The 16,711-nt window shown below is 45.5% G+C and overlaps 1 protein-coding gene across 1 annotated transcript in view; it reads left to right on the top strand.

Moving 5' to 3' along the window:
- The window catches only part of ARRDC4 (arrestin domain containing 4), a 67,743-nt gene that overhangs the window by 12,739 nt on the left and 38,293 nt on the right, over positions 1–16,711 (top strand). The window lies entirely within an intron of this gene.

The following is a 16,711-nucleotide window of genomic DNA, read 5'->3' as shown; positions in this document are numbered from 1 at the left end:
GAGGTCTTTTCACAGTCTGTGCTAACCCTTTTAGTGTTGATGCTAGTGCGCTTATACTTGCACCAGTTGATGCTGGAGCTCTGGGTTCAAAATCATGCAGTGGTATCGAGCTCAGTGCTAAGTATGCAAAAAAACTTGTATATCCCTCCCAATCCTTTGCTTTTTCAACACTTGGACCTTTTCATCTTTCTAAAAAGTCCTTAACTGAGCTGTTAGGCTTGCATTCTGTACAGGAGGATGGGGAAGTCAAACTTTATCAGCAGCCCCTGAGCGTATCTTTCTTTTCGGACTGCCTTTTAATCCTAAGGTACCAAGGAAGGTGATGTTCAAAAGTAAGTAGATTATGATTCTCTTGCAAAATGTTTCATCCCCTTCATTTTACCAAAGAGGAGAATGGCATAGATTCTCCACCAGTTTCCTAGCAGGCAACAAGTTTATGTTGATGTAGATGGAAGCACTGCCACTGTGTTTTCCCGCAAAGGTTTAGTACTCCTCATGAATAGTCTGAGGTGACCACCAATTTTATCATGGGAAGACACTAATAATGATGACATCAGTGCATACCACCAAGAAAATAAATGGATTCTAGGGCACTGGATAGATGGGGGAAAAAAGGTTTACACATCTGCTACCTTGGCTATAAGGGTCTTAAACTGTCAGTTTCATATGCTGAAATATCAGCAACATGTCACGGCATTGCTTAAACAGAAAATGTTGTTAAACTCTGAATGTGCAGAAAACAAGGAAATGCAGGATTTATTGTATGTAGCTGAACGAGTTGGAAAGCATACTTTCCAATGTGGTTTTGATTCTTTGGAGGCTTCCTGCAGGGCCGCAGTTACGGATTCTGTAATTAGGAGGCATGCTTGGTTAAAGGAACAAAATCTGCCTGGTCATGTCAAAGTTAAATTATTAGATGCAATGATACTGCGGTGGTGGTGCTGCGGTAGCATTGTCGCCTCATAGTAAGATGTTGTCCTCTTCGATTCTCAGCTAGAGCGTCTTCTGTGTGGAAACATGTGTGAATGGGCGTACCTTTGTTGAAGGTTGTGCGTCAGGGCTGGCAACTCTGCATGTAAAAATCCACTGCCAATCATTAGCGGACTGAGTTCCGCTGTGGCGATCCCTAACCGGGAAAAGCCGGAAGACACAGCAACAACCTTTGCAGCATGATACTTTGTTTGGTGTTAAGGCAGAAAACGTGTTAAAGAAAATTGAGGACAAAGCTAAATCTATGCAGACTGTCAGATTTTTACAAGTACAGCCACCTAGGTTTAGTAGACACACTGGCCTACAAAGAATTGGTCCTTTCCTGTGTCAGACAGACCTCAAAGGGGCAGATCCAGATGCCCTAGAGGCAGATCCCAGGTGCAAGGTTCATACAGGTCAAAGCAATGGGGTGCTTCTACCTACAAAGTTGGAGAAGACAAATCACAACCATACAGGAAACCCCTGCCTGCACCAAGCACTTATCTCCTGGTAGCACCCTTAGGGGGAAAATTAGCACTTTTTTTTCTCAAAATTGGCAAATTATAACCCAGGACATGTGGGTTCTAAATATGGTGTCACAAGGCTACAAGTTCCATTTCCATACCCTGCCAAAAGCAAACGGCTGGCCAGATCTGCCAAAAAATGAATGCTCAGAGGCGCAAAAACAAGTCTCATCCCTCATGCACATGGGGGCCATTCAGCAAGTACCGGAGCAAGAGCAGGGACAAGGATTTTACTCTAGACTGTTCTTGGTACCCAGAAAGGACAAGGCCTGGAAACCAATACTGGACCTATCTATTCTGAACACATTCCTGGATATACCAAAATTCAAAATGTTGACTTTGCAGCATCTTCTGCCCATGCTGGGCAAGAATGCTTGGCTTGTGACTTTAGACCTGAAAGAGGCATACCTGCATATACCTGCATGTCCCAATCAGACAATCCTACAGAAGATACCTCAAATTTAAGACTGGCTCAATGCATTACCAATTCTCTGCATTGCCCTTTGGATTATCTACTGTGCCCAGGGACTTTACAAAGTGCCTGGCACCAGTAATTGCATTCTGCAGACAGAGGAATACAAATATATCCTTACTTGGATGACTGTCTAATTCAAGCAGAGAACAAGGACGTTTTTCTACAGCATCTAGCGTTTGTGAAAAGACTTCTAATATGCCTAGGGTACACAGTCAACATAAAAGAAATCAAAACTATTACCCTCTCGAGATAATTTTCCTGGGTGCAAGCTTAAATACAACTGCCCAGATGGCTTATCTCAATGCTAGACAAACAAAGGCAACTGACTACCTATTTCAAAATGTTGGCAACAAAAGCCCAGCTATCTGCAAGAAAAATTCTGCAGGCTTTGGGCTTCATGGCATCCTACTAATTCCATATGTAAGACTGCATATGAGGAAACTTCAGTGGTACCTAGAAAGTGTTGGACTCAACATTGCCACAGCCTGGAAACAATTATTACTGTCATTCCCTTCCTGCAAACAATGATTATTGTCATTCCCTGCCTGCAACAGGAGTTTCGATGGTGGGCGGAAGGCTTGTCACCAGAACAAGGGTCAGCCATTCACATTATCCCCAGCCAGGCAGACACTAATAACAGATGCATCAGATTATGCCTGGGTGGTCCACATGGCAGGAAGATGCATTCAGGGCACATGGTCCTCAAACCAAATGCATCTACATATCAATCAAAAAGAGATGCTAGCTGTTTAAAATGCACTGACAGCCTTCAAGGACCTACTTAATCTGGGACAACTACTGATAAAGACGGACAACACCACGGTCATGTGGTATATAAAAAAGCAGGGGGGCACACATTCTTATCCCCTTTGCAGACTAGCCATGACTTTGTGGGACACAGCATTGACTTACAAGTACATCTGCAGGCACAATTCCCACCAGGAAAGGAAAACACTCTAGCAGACTAACTAAGCAGAAACCTCATGGATCCCCAAGAGTGGCAGCTGGATCCACAAGTCTTCAGCATGATAACTAGGAAATGGGGATGCCCGGACATAGATCTATTTGCCTCCCCTCACAACTGCCAACTAAAAAGATTCTGCACAAGGACTTATCACAGACGAGCATTGAAAGTGGATGCCCTATCAGTATATGCCTTTCCTCCACTGTCTCTCCTCCCCAAAGTACTCCTAAAGGTCAGACAGGAGAAGCCAAAGATGATGCTGATTGCCCCAGACTGGCCCCGCCAGTACTGGTATCCAATCCTAAGGAACTTGTCTCAATGCCCAGCTTGGATCTTACCTCACATACCTCCTCCACTGTCCCAGCAAAACAATCAGATCCTGCACATCCAACTCAATACTTTAAACCTGGAGGCATGGTGGTTAATGTAGTCATACAAAACACATCTCTCAGTAAAGCTGTGATGGATGTCATTTTGGAAGCCAGGAGGCCTAGTACTACAAAATCTTATGCTGGAAAATGGAAGAGATTCTGTGCTTGGAACCAGGCACAAGGATCTGATACAGCTGCTCCAAATATTCCTCAGATTTTGCAATACTTAACTGAGATGTTGGACAAAGGCCTATCTTTTTCATCAATTAAAATTCATGCCTCTGCCGTTTTCGGCTCATTACAATACAGAGCCACCAATCTTTTTTAATCCTTTTATTAAAGCAGTACCTCAGAGGAGCCAAAAACTTAAGGCCTCCAAGGTGATCACCAGTGCATACCCTGTGTTGAGTAAAACCAGCAGTTCCAGAACTGCTCAATCCACTAAGGTTCTTCCTGTTGAAGGAGAGTCTGTGTCTGAGGACTTTGATCTGTCTTATTTCGCTGACTAACAGGTAAAGGTGCCCATCATTAAAGATGTATTAATCTGAGAGCTATCTCTGTCTGTCCCCAAGATTAACAGGGTTTATGATCTCTTGGAAGATTAGGCCCCAGACATTGACGCCTTTACTCTGTTAATCCCTGCATCTGATGATATCTTCAAGAAAGCTTATATTACTTCCCTCTTTATTGATGATGTGCCTAAGAAGGTGTTTTGACAAATTTGGGTTACCTCAGCTTTGCCTGGCCTCCGTCAACTGTGGACCCTGCCTCTGTGTCCCCATCAACTTTTGCTAATAAGAAGACCATGTCTTCTGACCTAGTCCTTTAAGATAAATTCAGCAAGTGACTAGAATTTTGTGGGAAGAAGCTGGTACAATCCAGCGTGGAAGTGTTTTGACTATGTAGAAGTTTGTGTTGAGAGGCATATACAGTTGCTGCATCGTTGCCTGCAGAGCAAAAGGTCTGTGTTAAAGTTACTTTGTCAATTCTCCGGTGTCAAAATGTGCTTTAGAAGTACCTTGTAGGGAGCTGATACTATTTCTAGAAATGCAGCATTGTCAGCAGTGATTAGGAGGTATTCGTTGCACACTCAGAATTTTTGTGATTTGATGAAAAAAATGACATTTTGAATGTTCCTAGAGTCTAATTGTATGTTTGGTACACCAGCTAATCAGATCCTTTAAATACTGGGGTGACGGAGGTAACTTGATGCAAGGAATGTCAAAAGAAAATGTTCGATATTTCTGAGGTCTCATCCTTTTAAGCAAAATAACTTTAACAAACAAGAAGTGCCAGCTAAATAAGAACCAAAGCAATAAAAGGAAATGACAGGATGACCGCAACACTTAACCAAAAAAGAAGGGTTCCTTTCCTAAAAAGGATACCTCCCCTCCCAACTTATGACTATGTCAAGACATGGCACAGGCCTTTAACAAGTTACCCCAGTCACCCTTTGAGTGTGAGAGTGTTCACCAAATGCCTTGCCCAGTAGTGGACCACTGTTGGACTCTGGGCATTCACATATTTCCATACTTGGGTGACTTGCTGATATGTGCAGAGTCTGCGTCCAGGTGTTTGCAATTGCTAGAAGAAGGTCTTGACCTTACTCTCCCATCTGTTATACCAGATGGTGTTTCTGGAATTTTCCAAGAGGAATGTTGTCATGGTAAGAGAATTCTTGAGTCCCTCAGGAGTCAGTCCAGACCAGGGAGCTGTGACATCACAGCATGGGTGGGTTTTCTGGCCAATTCCCTCCCCAAACTGACATCACCACGACTGTCCTAAAAAAAAAAAAAAAACACCAATGCTGTGATGTCACAGCTCCCTGGTCCTTTCCCTACCCTTACAGAAAGTAAAGGCAACAGTACAAGTCAAGTCTCCTGCTGTGAGCTGCAGGGTAACAGCTCAAATTACCCCTAGTACTTTGACAGCTGGGGAAGTTAGGTGTGAAGGGGATGGGAGATGAGTCAAAGTAGTACAGTTCAGGGTTCACAAAAGACTGCAATTTAGCCATTCTAAAAAGTAGCAGCAAAAAGGTAAAACGCACTTTGAAAGTCTGTTCTGTGGCATTTGCCTTGTATGTGTTTTACGTAGTCATTGAACGGCATGAAATGTGACTAACTGGGGGAAAGACAGCAGTGCATGCATGTAAAATCAATGCAGTGAACGGACCTTTAGGAAGAAAGGCCTGCATGATGTAATCTTTTACAGACAGCACTGCATTGCGGGATACCTAGAGGTAGACTAAACTGTCCGAATTACTTCAGGATGCCAGACCTCACATGGTCAGGCTCCTAAATTACGTGTAAAAATATTTAAAAGCCTGTAAATAGTCCCAGAGTGCTGTTAAAATGTAGGAAACTCCAAACCATGATGAAATAAATTTTATTTGAGTCTGCAGATGCAGATGTTCATCGTGTTTTACTGTTGCAGTCATTATACTTGGGTTATCCTGCTGGCAGGCTACCCGCAGTCGGCCTGAATTCCAAAGTCTTGGTCCAGCGTTGGTTGCTGTCGCCTCCTCCCTGACGTCAGTGCGCCAGGGGTATAAAAGATGCAGCTGACGCCATTTTCTTCAGTCTTCTTGCCGCGCAGTGCCCGAAGCAAAAGCAGTTCGCAAGTGCTGGTCGGCCGACTCCTGAGATTTTCGAATTTCAGATCCAAAGTCTTCTATAAAGCTAAGTACCCCATTGGGGAAACTTTTTTTTCTTGCTCCAGACCGATGTCAGAAAAAGTTAACAATTGTATTTCTTGTGGGAAGCAAATACCTCATAAGGATTTTCATTCTTACTGTATTCCTTGCCTAGGCCCTGACCACGACGTTGTTAGTTGTCGGTTTTGTGCTAGATTTAACCAATGCACTTAGCGTCGGAACGATTTTGCTTTTCTTTACTTTGGCCGAAGGTTTAACTACATAATGCCATCGGAACAGCCGACGACAGAGTTCATAAAAAGCGCAAGGAAAAAAAAGGACAGGCATCCGAGGTCCAAAACCGACTAAGCCTCTTCTAGGCCAGTCGCCGGTTCTCAGTGAGGCGCTTTCGCAGCCCCTGACACCCGCTACCTCAGAGCCACAGGCCGCCTCTGACTCCCACGTGGAGACAACTAGGCCTCTGGATACTCAAGGTATTGGGCCTTCGGAAACTAATCCCTCAGATGGGTCCAGAGTCGCTGAGCAGGCATCGGCTTCTGAGGGTGTTTTCAGACCTACACAGCTTTATATCAAGCCAACTTCAGCATCAAAGACTAAAACAGTTTTAAAGACAAGGAAACAAGTACAGCATTCTCCAGGACAGACTTCCATGCCTAAGAAACAGATGCTCAAAATGGCCGAAGACCTAATTACTTTGATCAGGGGTTCCCATCCCCCCCCCCCCCCCCCCCTGATAAGAGGCCTAGGCAAGACACTGAATATGATTCCTCTGATCAGGTTTCCATTTCCTCTGACTCCTCTTCAGAACAGGCATACTCTATTCCTCCCTATGAGGATTCTGATGCTGAAGAATCTATTCCTTCAGCTTCTTCTCCTGAGGATTACTCATTTGGGGAAACCCTGTATACCATAAGGGAGCATTTCCACTGGGAGAGCCAAGATTATTCAGATTCTAAGAAAAGGCTCTGAGACTTTCTTTTACTACCTCAGCACAGACCTCTTGCTATTCTTCCTGTCTAGACTTTGTAGATGATGTATTTTCAGAGTCAGGCCTGTCTCCCGACTCTTTACATCCTGCACCTGTTAAGCCAGACAGATACTACATTGTTCCAGATTCTCATACATTTCTATATAAAAACCCTGCTGCTGACCCAGAAACTATTTCTCATGGTCCCAAAGGGGTCAAGGCTGCTACTGCAAACTGTCCCCTCAGAGATTCTAGGGCACTGGACAGATGGGGGGGGGGAGTTTACACTTCTGCTACCTTGGCTGTAAGGGCTTTAAATTGTCAGTTTCATATGCTTAAATATCAGCAATATTTAATGTCTTTGTTAAAACAGAAAATGTTGACAAATTCTGAATGTTCTGAGAACAAGGAATTGCAGGATTTATTGCATGCAGCTGAACAAGTGGGAAAACATACTTTGCAATGTGGTTATGATTCACTGGAGGCCTCTTGCAGGGCCGCTGTAACAGGTTCTGTCATTAGAAGGCATGCTTGGTTAAAGGAACAGACTCTGCCTGATCATGTTAAAGCAAACTTATTGTATGCTCCTTTACAGCATGATACTTTGTTTGATGTTAAGGCAGAAGAGGTGTTGAAGAAAATGGAGGATAAAGCTAAATCTATGCAGACAGTGAAGGATTTCTTACAGGTACAGCCACCCAGATTTAGCAGGAGCTGGCCTTCTAAGAATTGGTCCTTTCCCTTGTCAGACAGGCCACAAAGAGGCAGATACAGACGCCCTAGAGGCAGACAACAGCCCCAGGGCTCATACAGGCCCAAACAATGTGGTGCTTCTACCTCCAAAAGCGGAGAAGACAAATCACAGCCATATAGGAAACGGTCCCAATGACTTCCCTCTGCCAATGCCAAGCATTTGTCTTTTGGCAGCACCCTTAGGGGGAAAGCTAGCACTTTTTTCACAAAATTGGCACATGATTACCTAGGACAAATGTGTCCTAAATATAGTCTCTCAGCCAGTGCCACAAGAAGAGCAGGGACAGGGACAAGGATTTTACTCAAGACTTTTCTTAGTACCAAGAAAGGACAAAGCATGGAGACCGCTTCTGGACCTGTCTATTCTAAATACTTTTCTGGACGTTTTGAAATTCAAAATGTTGACTCTGCAGCAGCTTCTGCCCATGCTGGGCAAGAAGGCTTGGCTTGTAACTTTGGACCTCAAAGAGGCATACCTGCATGTCCCAATCAGACAATCTTACAGACATAGCTGGCTGAATGCACTACCAATTCTCTGCACTGCCCTTTGGCTCATCTACTGCGCCCAGGGTCTTCACAGAATACCTGGCACCAGTAATTACATTTTGCAGACAGAGGAATTCAAATATATCCATACTTGGACAACTGCCTTATTCAAGCAGAGACCAAAGACATTCTACTAAAGCATCTGACGTTTGTAAAAATATTACTAATTTGCCTAGGGTACACAGTAAACGAAAATAAATCAAAACTAGTACCCTCTCAAGAGATAATATTCCTGGGTGCAAGCTTAAATACAACTGCCCAGATGGCTTATCTCACGCCAGACCAACAAAGGCAACTGACTTCTTACTTCGAAAGCATGGCAACAAAGACCCAGTTAGCTGCAAGAAAAATTCTGCAGGCTCTGGGCTACATGGCCTCCTGCATTCTGCTAATTCCATATGCAACACTGCATATGAGGAAACTACAGTGGTACCTAAAAAGTGTTTGGACTCAACATTGCCACAGCCTGGAATCATTAATTTCACTCATTCCCTGCCTGCAACAGGAGTTCCGATGGTGGGCACAGGGCTGTCACCACAACAAGGGACAGCCATTCACTTTACCCACAGCCAGGCAAACACTAACAACAGATGCAGCAGATTATGCCTGGGGGGCCCACATGGCAGGAAAATGTGTTCAGGGCACATGGCCCCCCCAGCCAAAGGCATCTACACATCAATCAGAAAGAGATGCTAGCTGTAAAAAATGCCCCGACAGCCTTCAAGGACCTACTTCATCCAGGACAGCTGCTGATAAAGACTGACAACACCACAGTCATGTGGTACATAAACAAGCAGGGAGGCACACATTCCTACCCCTTCTGCAGACAAGCCATGATTTTGTGGAACACAGCTTTGACCTACCATGTACACCTGCAAGCACAATTCCCGCCAGGAAAAACAAATGCTCTGGCAGACGAACTAAGCAGAAACCTCATGGACCCTCACAAGTGGAAACTAGATCCACAAATTTTCGGCATAAGGAAATGGGGATGCCCAGACATAGATCTTTTTGCCTCCCCTCACAACTGCCAACTTCAGAGATTCTGCACAAGGACTTATCACAAACAAGCATGGAAAGTGGATGCTTTGTCATTCAGCTGGAACAACCTTACAGTATATGCCTTTCTTCCACTGCCTCTCCTCCCCAAGGAACTCCTAAAGGTCAGACAAGAGAAGTCACAGATGATACTGATTGCCCCGGATTGGCCACGCCAACATTGGTACCCAGTAAGAAGCTTGTCCCAAGGCCCAGCCTGGACATTGCCTCAAATTCCTCATTTACTGACCCAACAAAACAATCAGATCCTGCACAGCCAACTCAAAACTCTAAATCTAGCTGCATGGTGGATACTGTAACCATTCAGAGTACACCTCTCTCTAAAGCAGTTATGGATGTTATTTTGGAGGCCAGGAAGCCCAGCACCAGAAAATCTTATGCAGAGAAATGGAAAAGATTCTGTGCTTGGAACCAGGCACAAGGAATTGACACGCTTGTTCCAAATATTCCTCAGATTTTACAATATCTAACTGAGATGCTGGACAAAGGCATATCCTTATCGATCAAGATCCATGCCTCTGCCATTTCAGCTCATTACAATACAGACCCACGTATTTTTTCACATCCATTGCTTAGGCAGTTCCTCAGGGGGGCCAAAAACATAAGACCTCCAAGGAGAGCACCAATACCTGCATGGGACCTCAATTTTGTCTTTGGAAAAACTCACACTGCCTCCTTTTGAGCCAGCCAATACAGCCGAGATAAAATTCTTATGGAAAACAGCTCTGCTCCTAGCAATAACTTCAGCAAGAAGAGTCTTAACAGGCACTAATGGCTGTGGAACCTTTTATTATCTTCCATCTGGACAGGGTTTCTCTAAGGACAAACCCAACATATATGCCTAAGGTAGTGTCCAGTGTGGCTCTTAACCAAACCATTCATTTGCCTACTTTTTACCCAAACCCGCAGAGTAAAGGGGAGGGACTTCTGCATTCTTTGGGCATACACAGACAGCTACGCTTCTACTTGGACAAAACTAAAGCTTTCCGAAAGACTGAGCAACTTTTAGTGGCATATGCTGCAGGATCACAAGGAAAGACCATCCCAAAGCAGACTATTTAAAAATGGATAGGACACTGCATTCATTTCTGCTATTCACAACATGGCAAATCAGTGCCTAAGGGCATTAGACCACATTTTACCAGGGCAGAAGCCACCTCAGCAGCCTTCCTCGGAGGAGTACCAACCAAGGATATTTTGGAGGCTGCAACATGGACTTCAGTGCACACTTTCTTTTTTACTAAGCACAAACACTTGCCTCTACTCTAAATCCACTTGCCTCTTTACTCTACTCTAAATCCAGAGCAGGCTTTGCCACTGCAGTTTTGCAGGGCCTTATAGCCACTCCTAATTCTATTTAGACCCAGCCGCCCAACCTCAGCTTAGGGATTCAACCCAAGTGTAGTGACTGCAACAGTGAAACACACGAACATAGTACAGTTGTGTACCTACCATAAATGTAGATGTTAGTGTATTCACTGTTGCAGTCCAGGTTACCCACCCACCATCCCCCTTTCTTTGCTGGGACTTATCTGTACTTCTCTATCCTACACAACCTATGTGGTGTATTTGTTTGTAGATGAAGGTATTGTTTATTTTAGTGCATGCTTTTATAAGCAATGATTTTTAGCCTACCCTTTTGGGGGCACCTGACATCTGAGGCAAGAAAAACTGAAGAAAATGGCGTCTGCTGCATCTTTTATACCCCTGGCGCACTGACGTCAGGGAAGAGGTGACAGCAGCCGATGCCGGACCAAGACTTTGGAATTCGGGCCGACTGCCAGCAGGATAACCCAAGTGTAATGATTGCAACAGTGAATGCACTCTAACATCTACATTTATGGTAGGTACACAACTGTACTTTCTCCTTTAAAGTTTGGAAGAGGTGAATAGTCGAAGCATTTAAACTGGTTAAGAAACCCATTTTTATTCTGTGTTTGTATCCTTTTTTTTATTCCTCTTTAGTCAGTGTAACTACAAAAATAGATCTGATATTGTTAATCCTCGTTCATTCCTTACGCATGGGTATCTGTTCCGACCCCGGAACCGAGCCGGCCATTTTCCAAGCTCGCGTCGGCTACAAACTCTCGAGCTAACCGCTTACCCATAATCCCCCTCTCCCTGTTACCCCAGATTTAGTTTGCCATGTTGCCATTCGGTCATGTCAAGCTGCTTCTCTTGAGCTGTGTATAGATGTTTGTTGTCAGACTAGTCCTATATATAACTTTTTCTGTCAAAAGTTTCTATTTTGTTGTCTCTTACCCTATCGCATTTAGCGACCATATTTTCTTCAGTTTTCTTTTCTTTACTCTGCACCTTTTACCGTGAGGTATTTCTCCCTTACCATCGTTGGTAATCTTTTCTTCATACCTTCGGGTATTCTTTTGTACCATTGCTGGTACCCTTTTTACTGTCCCCTTTTTCTATCATGGCATATAAGAAAGGTAGTCCGGGATTCAAAAGGTGTTCTGATTGTGGACACAAATTACCTACTTCAGATGCACACTCTTTGTGCATTTATTGCTTGGGTGTGTCCCACTTATCTGTTGACCCCCACCCTGTGCTATTGGTCAGTCAGCCCCAGTGCTTTTGGTGCCTAGACCTTCGGCACCATCAGTGATCTCTGCTCCATCTTCCCCCTGTAGCTTTTTATTATATCGGCACTGAGGGGCTCCTCTGTTCAGACACTTACGACTACTGCATCGGCACCGGTGCAGACCTTGGCCACGTCGGCTCAGACATCTTACTCGGAACCGACGTCTCAGTTATTGGCTCCAATTTTGTCTGTTCCAACTTTGGTCTCAGTGAGGTCCACTAAAAGCCTTTCCGAACATGACCTGTTGTGTCTTGTGGATCAAGTGCTTCTGGCCAGAGGTATCCCGCTCCCCAGGACCTATCCTTCCTTGGGAGGTGATCACCCATCTCCAAACACCTCTTCTTATTCTCCTCCTTCATTGCCTTTGAAGTCCATTGATATAGCACAGTCTTCCCCCTCTGCGGTTCCCTTTATGGATCTCACTAAGGAACAGCAGTTGCCTTTGTGGCAGGAGACTTTTGCTACGACCCAGGGTGGCAGTTGTGACATGCATAATTTGCTGTTCCACAGCCATCCGGGGACTCCGAGTCGGCAGGCTGAGCCACTTAGGGGAGGGGTGACACCTGTCCTGGACACACACCCCTCTTCAGGTGGACCAGCCTTTCAACTGATGGATAGGGTTCTGGCTTCTGCTGGTGATACTGTGCTGTCTATCCCCCAGCCCTTCCCTGGTACACTGTTTTCACAAGTCGCTCCTAGCGGACACTGGGTACAAGGGCCTCAGGACGTATTCCCACAGGAAACCCCCTTTCTGCTGTCTTCCCCAGCTTCTGCCTCTGAGGAAGTCCACTGGAAAAGTTTGTGCAAGAGGAAGCACATGGAATCCACAGAGGAGTCCCTCACTGAAGACACAGACCTTGATGAGGGGGAAGGATCCCCTCGGTTACCCTCTGAGGTATCCTTTGGTGATATCCTCGAAATCCTTAAACAGAGAGGTGACTGGCAGCCCTCTAATCCGACTTCTGAGGAGTCTGTTTTCCTGCAGGCCTTTCGCGCCCGACCCCCTACCTCCTGGGTTACTGCACCTGCCGATGAACTTTTCCGGCTCATCATGCAGCATGCGTGGAAGGCTCCTAACACAGTCGAGGCTATTCCCCATAGGCCAGATAAGATTGTGTCCCCTCCTGCTACAGATCTCCATTGGTCTAAAGGTCTTCCTGTGGATGCTTTGGTGGTGGCAGCCGCAACAAAAAAAGGATCTGGCAGAAGATGAAAGCTAGACTGTCCATCCGCCTAACAAGGAGTCCCGGGCCCTGGACAGGATAGGGAAGTGCATCTTTTGCATCGGCAACCTTTACTATCAGGTCCCTGAATTTTATATGGCACACTTTGCCAGGCTTTAAAGGGATCTGATTCCTGAGATGTCTGAAACTTTGGCTGGTGCCGTGTCTGATGAGGTCCGTGACAAAGTGGCCTCTCAGCTGGCCACCATTGAGTCCGTATCTAACTCCTCTATGCGACTGATATCTCACGCATCAGAAGGAGCAGCTAGAGCGGCGGGTTCAGCTGTGGTCTTGAGACGACAAGCCTGGATGTGCTTGTGCAATTTCACAGAACCTTTTAAGGCTTCCTTTCTTAATGCTCCCATTGAGACCTCTTCGTTGTTTGGACCCAAAGTTAAAAGCACACTGGCCAGATGTGAACAGGACGGTAAGACCCTTTCTGCCGTAGGTGTCCGTTATTATTCCCCTCACCGTGCTTTCTCCCGAAACCAAAAGAGTGGGAAGATATGGTTTAAGAAATTTCGGGGTCCTTTCCGTGACACACAGGCAGAGTTCTCCCCCAGAGGCAGAGGGGGAAACTCACAGGGAAGACGCTCCTTTCGGGGCAGAGGGGATCTGCATTAACCAGGGTTCCAGGGGTGCTTTTTCCCTGGCCAATTCTACCAGCGCTCCTGAAGAGCGGCTCAACTTCTTTGCTCTGGAGGTGGTTGGGGGTCGTTTCTCTTTGTACCCTTCTGCATGGCTAACCATCACCACCGATTCTTGGGTACAAAGGATTATAACCAGAGGTTATCATATCCCCTTCGATCTTTGTCCTGTTCCTTTAAAAAACCTTCCCGACATTCCACCCTGTCAAAGGGAAGAAGCAGCACTAGAGATAGAAAAGCTGCTAAGAAAGAGAGTCATCCAAATAGTCCCTCCAGACCAGATAAGATCTGGATTCTACTCTACTATTTTTGGTGCCAAAGAAAACTGGGGACTGGAGACCAATTTTGGATCTCAGTGTATTGAACAAGTTTGTGAGAGTACAAAAATTCCGGATGGTCACAATACAGTCTATCCTTCTGCTTTTGGAAAAAGACGATTGGATGTGCTCGATAGATCTTCAAGATGCGTACTACCACATAAAAGTGGACAGGCCATCAAGAACATTTCTGTGCGGGAGCCAGTCACTACCAGTTCAGAGTACTGCCCTTCGTACTCTCTACAGCCTCCATAGTGTTCACAAAGTGCATGGCAGTCGTCATAGCTGACTTGCGACTACAAGGATTCCAGGTGTTTCCATACCTAGGCGGCTGGCTTATTTCCGCCCCCACCAAACATCTACTGGAAGAAGCCCTGGCATACTCTCTCCTCGCTGCACAAAGGCTAGGCATAACCATAAACTGGCAAAACTCCAATCTCACCCCATTTCAGTCCACAGTATTCATAGGAGTTATCCTGGATACAAAGAACTGCAGAGCTGCCATTCCAGAGCACAGAATTCTAAGGATAATGCAGCAACTGATCCCAATCCTTTCAGGAGAGAAATCCACAGCTCACTCCGTCATACAGCTGTTGGGTTCCATGGCAGCCTCTATCACCATTGTTTCCCTGGCCAGGTTTCATATGAGGCTTCTACAATGGCTACTGCGCACCCAATGGTATCCTTTTCAGCATCCTCTTTCAGCCAAGATTCGAGTAACCCACAGGTGCAAACAGGATTTAATTTGGTGGATGACACACAATCCGTCACAATGGTCTCGCCCCTACTCCCCCCAGCAACCCAAGGCCACAGTGACCACAGATGCCTCCCTGATGGGGTGGGGGCTATGTCAGAGACACAGTCCAGGGCACTTGGTCCGAATTGGAGGCCCAACTGCATATAAATGTTCTAGAGCGGAGGGCAGTGCTTCTGGCATTGCAAGCATTCCATCCCCAGCTGCCGTCTGGGTCGATGGCGGTCGTCTGGTACATCAACAAACAAGGTGGAACCAGATGTTACCCCCTTTGTCGAGAGGCCATGAGGATATGGCAATGGGCAATAACTACCGACAGTTTTCTTCTAGCAACGCACATTCCCGGGAGTTCCAGCGTGATAGCAGACAGACTCGGCAGGTGCATTCTACAACCTCGTGAGTGGTCCCTGAATCCCCTGATAGCGGCGGAGATCTTCACCGGTGGGGCTGTCCTTGCTGCGACCTCTTTGCATCCCCGACCAACTACAAATCCAGCAACTACTTTGCCCTGATTCCCTCTCTGGGACAGTCACCCAGGGACGCTCTAGTCCACGATTGGCCCTCTGGTCTTCTTTATGCATTCCCACCTTTTCCCCTCATTCCCCAGTTTCTGAAGAAAGCCCGTCGGTTGAAGAGCAAGGTGATCCTCATAGCACCATATTGGCCTCGTCAGATTTGGTTCCCCTTCCTTTGGCCTCACCTACTAGATCGACCATGGATTCTCTATCCAACCCTGGAGTTGATCTCTCATCCGCAGAACCTGATTCATCCCAACTTGGACAGCCTGAAGCTCACAGCTTGGCTACTCCAATTCCCTTGATTGCCAGGCAGAATGATCTTTCCTTACCAGTACGTGACATTCTCATTGCATCTCATAAGTCTTCCACTAGAATTACTTATCTAAGCAAGTGGAAAAGATTTACCTGTTTGCTGAAAGAAAAACAAGTAGAACCCTTCTCAGCACCAGTGTCAATAATACTAGAGTATCTGGCCGACCTTTTTCAATCTGTCTATCGGCCTCTACCATTAGAGTTCATTTGGCTGCAATATCTAATTTCCATGAGGGTGTCCAAGACTCCTCTCTTATGTCACACAAATTGTGCAAGACCTTCATAAAAGGTTTGAATCATCTAAAACCACCTTTTAGAGAACCTATTCAGCCATGGGATCTATCATTAGTTCTACAAGCTGTGACAATGCCACCCTTCGAACCAGCTTCTTGTGACCTCAGATATTTGTCATGGAAAGCCTTGTTTTTGGTCGCCATTACTTCTGCCAGACTTATCTGAGCTTCAAGCTTTATACATCAGAGTCCATCCTTGATTTTTCATAGAGATAGTGTCTTTGAGAACTAATCCTTCATTTCTGCCAAAAGTGATCTCTGAAATGTCCATTATTCAAACCATTGAATTGTCAGTTTTCTTTCCCAATCATTCAAACTGAGGAGAGTATCCACAGGCAAATCCGTTTTTTACTTTAACAGGACTAGGTCCTCTCGTAAATCTGACCATTTATTTTTGGCCTATCCTGGACCTAGGTTAGGATCTGCTGTTGCTAAGGTCACAATAGCTAGATGGTGTGTGACCTTCATTTATGCACAATGTAATATTCTGTTGCCCACTACCATGAAGGCTCATTCGACAAGGTCTGTGGCAACTTTGCTGCCTTCCATGCCAGAGCTTCTTTACATGGCATCTGTGCAGCTGCAACTTGGGCTACGCCTCATACCTTCATCAATCATTACAAATTGGATTTGGCCTCCAAGGGAAGAGCATCTTTTGGTTCTATGGTGCTCAGGAATGTCCTTCCATGAGAGCCTCCCAGGAATAGAGGTAGCTGGGGACTCTGTCCCATGCGTAAGGAATGAACGAGGATTAACAATATCCAATAAAG

Source organism: Protopterus annectens, chromosome 7.part0, assembly GCF_019279795.1.
Source record: "Protopterus annectens isolate FY-2018-M chromosome 7.part0, PAN1.0, whole genome shotgun sequence".
Classification (NCBI taxonomy): domain Eukaryota; kingdom Metazoa; phylum Chordata; order Ceratodontiformes; family Protopteridae; genus Protopterus; species Protopterus annectens.
The sequence above is the reverse complement of the archived record's forward strand: the minus strand, read 5'-3'. Positions and strand labels throughout refer to the sequence as shown.